The sequence below is a fragment of the Gymnogyps californianus genome, chromosome 2 (assembly GCF_018139145.2).
Source record: "Gymnogyps californianus isolate 813 chromosome 2, ASM1813914v2, whole genome shotgun sequence".
Lineage (NCBI taxonomy): Eukaryota > Metazoa > Chordata > Aves > Accipitriformes > Cathartidae > Gymnogyps > Gymnogyps californianus.
This window is the reverse complement of record NC_059472.1, coordinates 53,732,762-53,738,761: the sequence shown is the minus strand read 5'-3', so window position 1 is coordinate 53,738,761 and position 6,000 is coordinate 53,732,762.

Sequence of the window (6,000 nt, the reverse complement as noted above, 5' to 3'; positions counted from 1 at the left end):
TGTGCGCATTTAGTCCTTGGGTTAGTATCAGCTTTGTAACACAGTGAATCCTATGAACTCCAGACTCCACACTCTTTTAACTTTATCTAATAACTTTGAGTGTTGTGGGTCCATATCACTGTTCTAATTATCCCTACAAAGATTATGCTGTTATCTATAGGAATGTTTCTAATTAATCCAAAGAGTGTGTGTATATAGAAGCAGTAATTCTAGAGGCTATCTCCTTTCCACTGTTTTTTTCTTGAGAGATATAAAGATTAGGAATCATACCCGTTGGGGTTAGCGGTGTAATGGGCCATGCAGAGCAGCATCTCTTGCGATGATAAAGAGATTGTGTTGCAATTATGTTAGTAGGCATTTTAGGATCATGTACTGTGTATGCCTATCTATAAAGAGTACAGCCCTCTGTGTGTAGTTCTCTGAATTACTCATCTAGTCCATTTTAATACACAGGGGATGAGTGCTGGAGGAACCATTATTATAAGCAATTCAGAAGCAGAAAGTACCTGGGCAAAAGAGACTTTTCCGCCCCATTGCCAGCTCACTACCAGCAACAGTGAGATCAAGTACTAAGGGCATATGCTGACAAAGATTTTTATAATACATTTATCGGAACTATTCAGGGACTCACAGAAAGATAAAACCCAAGATGCTGGTATCTCTCCAGCTTCTTGAACCGGAGACAGCTAACGTTAATCACAAAAGAAGTGTATATGAGGACACTAGAACCAAAGACATTCTGTGACAAAAATACAGAATTATTAATGCCGGATCCCAGGCAGGTTTCAAATGGCTGCCACGCTGCCCATGTAGCACCTTTACTAGGTGAGCAGGAGAAACCCAGGCAAAGCAAGGAGATCACCAGCCTTCCAGTCGTTGCAAGAATTAGGTTGCAACATCTTCCTTGGCCCGTGAAGGTAATACTGGCACGAGGTAGGGGTGGTACCTGCTCTACCGAACAAACGCTCAGAGAAACCATTTTCAGAATAAGACGTAGCTATGTAGCAGCAAAGTGATTGTGACTCAAAAGCTTTAAATACCAAATAGTTTGCAAATGTACTTTGGAAATAGATCTCCACTTAATTGTGCTACAGGGAAAGGAGAGAAAAAAGAAAGGAAAAGTTACAAAGCCAATTATGTAGCAGGATTTTAATGTTTGCAAATTTTACTTAGATGACTGGAGTTTGAAATACATTTCCAGCGCTATATTCTCTGGTCAGTCTTGCACATATTTGGCTCTTATGTCACAGCTCCTTGTTGCTTTCCACCTCCATGGGCAAACTGAAAAGCCAGAGATCACAGAGTAGAAAAGGCAGGGAGAGGATAACCCCCCTGTGCCCGGACCCTACCGGTGCCGTTCCCTGAGACTGTATTCAGATTTGTCAGCCCTACATCTGCCTGCCCAGGTTGTGATAACGGTGAATGAATCTTTAGTTTCCCATAAACTCTAAGTAAGTCCACCATTATTAAAAGCTGGCTGTTAATTAAGTGTGTATGCGGCTCACCCAGTGAGTGCTGTTCACAAACTCGCTGAATACTACATCTTGAATGGTAATGCCCTAACGTATAGTCTTTCTTCCTTGAAGTATTTTGGGATTCTTAAGAGGTGTCTCTCCCAGGTAATTGCTTCTCCTATGTAAAATTATTTGAATTCCAACATTAATTTGACATTAGAAGCTTGTTTTAAGAACTTGTGCTGAGAAGGGACTGAAACTGAAGAGCTTTGTGAATTGTACAGTTGGTTTCTGTCTGCTCATTACTTCAAAGTTATTTTCAGTGAAATAATATTATGCTTGTATCTGACACTTGGAAAGAAAAACTAAAAAACAAATAAGGCATTGCTGTGTTTGCTAGAGATTGTGAATATCAATATTGCTCTCAGCAGTTTTCACTGATGTATGCAAATAACCGTGTGGTTGATTAGTTAGTCTGAGCTTACATTCAGAATACTGATCTATTAGTTATATACATAATTTGGAGATGCAGTGCTCTGAAAATTAATGTTATTCAGCAATTTTAGTGAGCAGATTCATATTTTAAAATGCCTATCATTGCCACAGCTCCGTGTTCTCACAGCTTGCGATATCTGTACAGCTCAGTGCTTTCAGTGTTAAATAAGGTAAATACAGATCGCTTGTGTCTAACATTGATGACTGTTATCCGTGGCTTTCCCTTGCCATTGTCCAGCGTGAAGTTAATCTTCCTTCATATGGGTCATTAACCTCATGAAAACACTTCAGCTTCTGTGGATTGGTATACAGCTCTTTCAGAACCTACGGAAAGATTATTTCCCTCTTCTCAGGTCCACATCCTTTATCTGGACATGCAGCTGACGACCTAACCATGTTTCTGGACATCATACGCTTGCTAATATTAAATGTTTGTAACTCTGTGAGCCGTCATGACAATCTAGCAGTGATGCAGCGCTAACCAGCAGCTATGTCCATAGGTCATCCAGATGTCAAGGTTTGCCTTCTTAGGAAAAACCTCCCCTCTGGTGATAGCACCCAAGTGACTGTAGGGAAACCTGTTCTCCTGAGAGGCTTTCACCAGCTGCATCCCTTCAAATGCTCCCAGTCCAATGACTTGAGCTCTGCCACTGATTTTCCAGGGTAAGGCAAAGTTTGGAAAGCGTGAGATAGGGACAGAGGATGGGAGATGGAAAATTGGGCAAGTAGGTTCCAATGTAAAAATACCCTTTAAATCTTCTTTAGAGCCTGTCACTGTCAAAAGTCAGGCCTTGGGTTGAAGGAAAGCTTTGCAACCACAGTTAGACACTGGGCACTTGTGCAATGGAGCAAAATCGCTTTGCTTTGTGCCATTGATTAAGTAGTGGCTCCGGGGCTGACTTTGATGCTAACAGGTCTGAACCAGTAACAAGAATAGTAAAATACAGCACTGTTTAAACTGCGGAGATTTTAAAAACAAATCTGTCCTCAGACTTCCAAATGGTCTGTTGTTATTGTTCTGCAACTTTCGGAGTACTGGCAATCTGTGTGCATTGGGGTTATCTGGACGAGTTCAAACACCAGACTGTAGAGCCAGAGACATGTCACAGTTTTTTAAAAATGTGAACAAAGAAACAAACTATGATTCTGGAGGGGAAATCCCAAAATTGTGAGGATCTATGGATGATGTTCCTGTCTCTCAGCTGTTAGAATAGTCAAGGGCTAGGACAGGTTGGTCAGGGAGATTGTGCAGTCTCCATTGCTGGAGGTTTTCAAGACCCAAATCAATAAAGCTGTGGACAATCTCACAGCTGAATCTCACAGCTGACCCTGCTTTGTACTGGAGGTTCAACAAGACACCACCCAGGTCCCTTCCAACCTGAATTATTTTGTGATTCTGCGATTCTCATTGTAGATCCAAATTGCCTTTCAGATGCGCTTTACTGAATGTTGATAGTAAACTAATTACTAGAAATTATTAGCTGGACTAGCAGTATGGTACCCTGAGATGGAAAACAGTATGCAAATTTCTACAAACATAAGGCTAATCAGACAGAAATAATGGCAAATAGAGAGATGACAGTAAAATGATGGGACGCTTGTCCTCTGTCTAGCACCAGCAAGCCTATCTTACGAAAATACATGACCAATTTCTGAAGTCCTTCACTTACACATAGGCTTAATTTTTTCTAAGAGAGATTTTCTCTGCTTAAGATCAGTAATGACTTTCTTGGCAACTGAATATTGTTCCAAGTGCGTAAACGCAATCCAATAAAAGTTATAACCACTCTTTTATTTTACTTCAGACATGCAAACTCATCAGAGTAGCTTAAAAGGCTGGTCTTATACTGCTGCACACAATTCAGACTCATTAGAGAGAAGTGTGATTGTAAACTGCAACTGAAGTAGAGCTAGATTTAGAAATTCTGCTGGTGGTGCATTGTTTTAAATAGTAATTCCCTATGCTGTAAGAAAAATTTAGAAATTAGTGTTTTGTGCAGTCAAGCAATACTAAGATCCTGTGAAGAGCAAAACACTCATGGGAAAGAGAGGAAAAATAGAAAAAAGTAAAGGAAGAACACAGAATAACAAGGCAAAAAGTTCTATAAAAGAGAAGAAATATGAACCAAAGTCTTCTGATTCTTATGCCGTGGATAGCATGCAGTGGTGATGGTTACAGACTGGGAAAATTTCCTGGATTCCTATGGTTTGGTAAAGGGAGCAGTACCAAATTACCAAGCTGGCCAGCAAAATGGGGGTGTTTTGCCACAGACATTGGGTGAGGGGTTTTTTTTGGAAACCAGAAAAGAACAGGAAGTTAATCACATTTTTGAGGTTCATTTTTTATCTGGTGCCGAGAATGTTTTTGTCTCAGCCTACTAGCAACACTTGACAGCTACTCATCTGTGAGAGCCTCCAGGAGGGTTTCTCCAGCTCATGTTTACTTAGTACTTCAGAAAAGCCAGTGGCTGCAAGAACAGGACCCACAGGCATGGAGAAAATCAGCTTTTCCTTTTGCAAACCATTATATTGCAGCTGGGTTTCTATTAAGATTCCACAAGCAATTATTTTCTTTGTCTGCTAGACTGATCTTTGATGGTTTTGAAGAAAGGACTATTTAAAATAAAAATTATTTAAAATAAATTTAATTTATGTTTGCAGTCTTCCTGCCTGTTTTCCGATACGGTAAGAAAATAATTCTTTATGGGCCAACATTCAGAATTTTTTTATTTAAAAATTCATAACATGGGTAAAAAAAACCCAACTGTTCTTTCAAATGGAAAGGAGTCCAATTTAAAACATATGAGGAATTCCAGTTTAGCTGAGATGGCCATGACAGGTACAACATGGAAAAGTTTTGACACAAGAAAATAAGAACTGATGAAAAATCCAGGCTTATAAATAAAAGATAAATGAAGTAACATTTAAAATATAAAACAACTGGGAGATGTAAGATACAATATCTTAAATCTAAAATGGTGATTCTTTTGAAAGCACATCAGCATGTGGAAGATTTTTGACAAAAGGCTTCACACGGGAAGCTTGAATCTTGTATCTCTCCAGCTCCCACAGCTCTGCTGTGATTTATGCAAAGCAACGGTAATCATCATCAGAGTCAAGAAAAAAAGAGAGCGAGAGAATGTTTCCCCCTATCAATTTGCATATTCTGAATAAATTTGTATTACATGTGCCTGTCAAATTTACAAGCACATATAAAATCTTCATACAGTTTCCACACAGACATTGAGCAGTGACAAAGCGTGGAGGAGATTCAAAGTAGCTGGTATGAAACAGTACAAAGATTTTTAATAGAAAGATTTTTAGCTCAATTGGACAATGATTTGTTTTCAACATCTGTTTAAAATGACTGAAGCACTAAATGAAAAATACTGTAGGTGAGAAGCTGAGTATACAGAATGGGCCAGGCTGTGCACTCAACAGTGCTACAGCCTGTGCTTTGCCAACAAGAATGGTCCATATGTCACTTCTTTCTGCCATATTACGTCATATCTCAGCCTTTTAAGACCTTATTTAAGGTCTCAGAAATTGAGCTCCTGGGATACCATTTACCTGTTTGACAGCATGTAGGATGGTGACTTTATATATATATATTTCTAAGACCAAATAAGGCATGCCAAATATCATGGTTTATTATTTTGTCTCAAATCATAATGAGCAGTATCAGCATGCAGAATGGTGTTTCGAAGCGAAAATTTGTAGATGAAAAGTAAACAAGAGTAGGGGTTTTAAGAATAGCAGAAGAAGAAGAGTGAGGGAGCAGGTGATCAGCGTGCATCCACATCCAAGTAACGTGGACATGCTGTGTACTGGGAGAAGTGGTAGGAAGTACAAACACATAATCAGACATGGGGACAGAATTAAGGCTGTATAAGCACAGCCTTGACTTAATAGCACTCTGTGTGCTAGGTAAGTAATTTTCTTTTTTGTTGTTTTCACTAGGAGGCAGGGCTTTTTCATTATGCGCAGTTGTGATCTGCCTCATTGTACAACATCATTTGGGTTTTAACAGAGCCTTGATGACCTCAAGCTC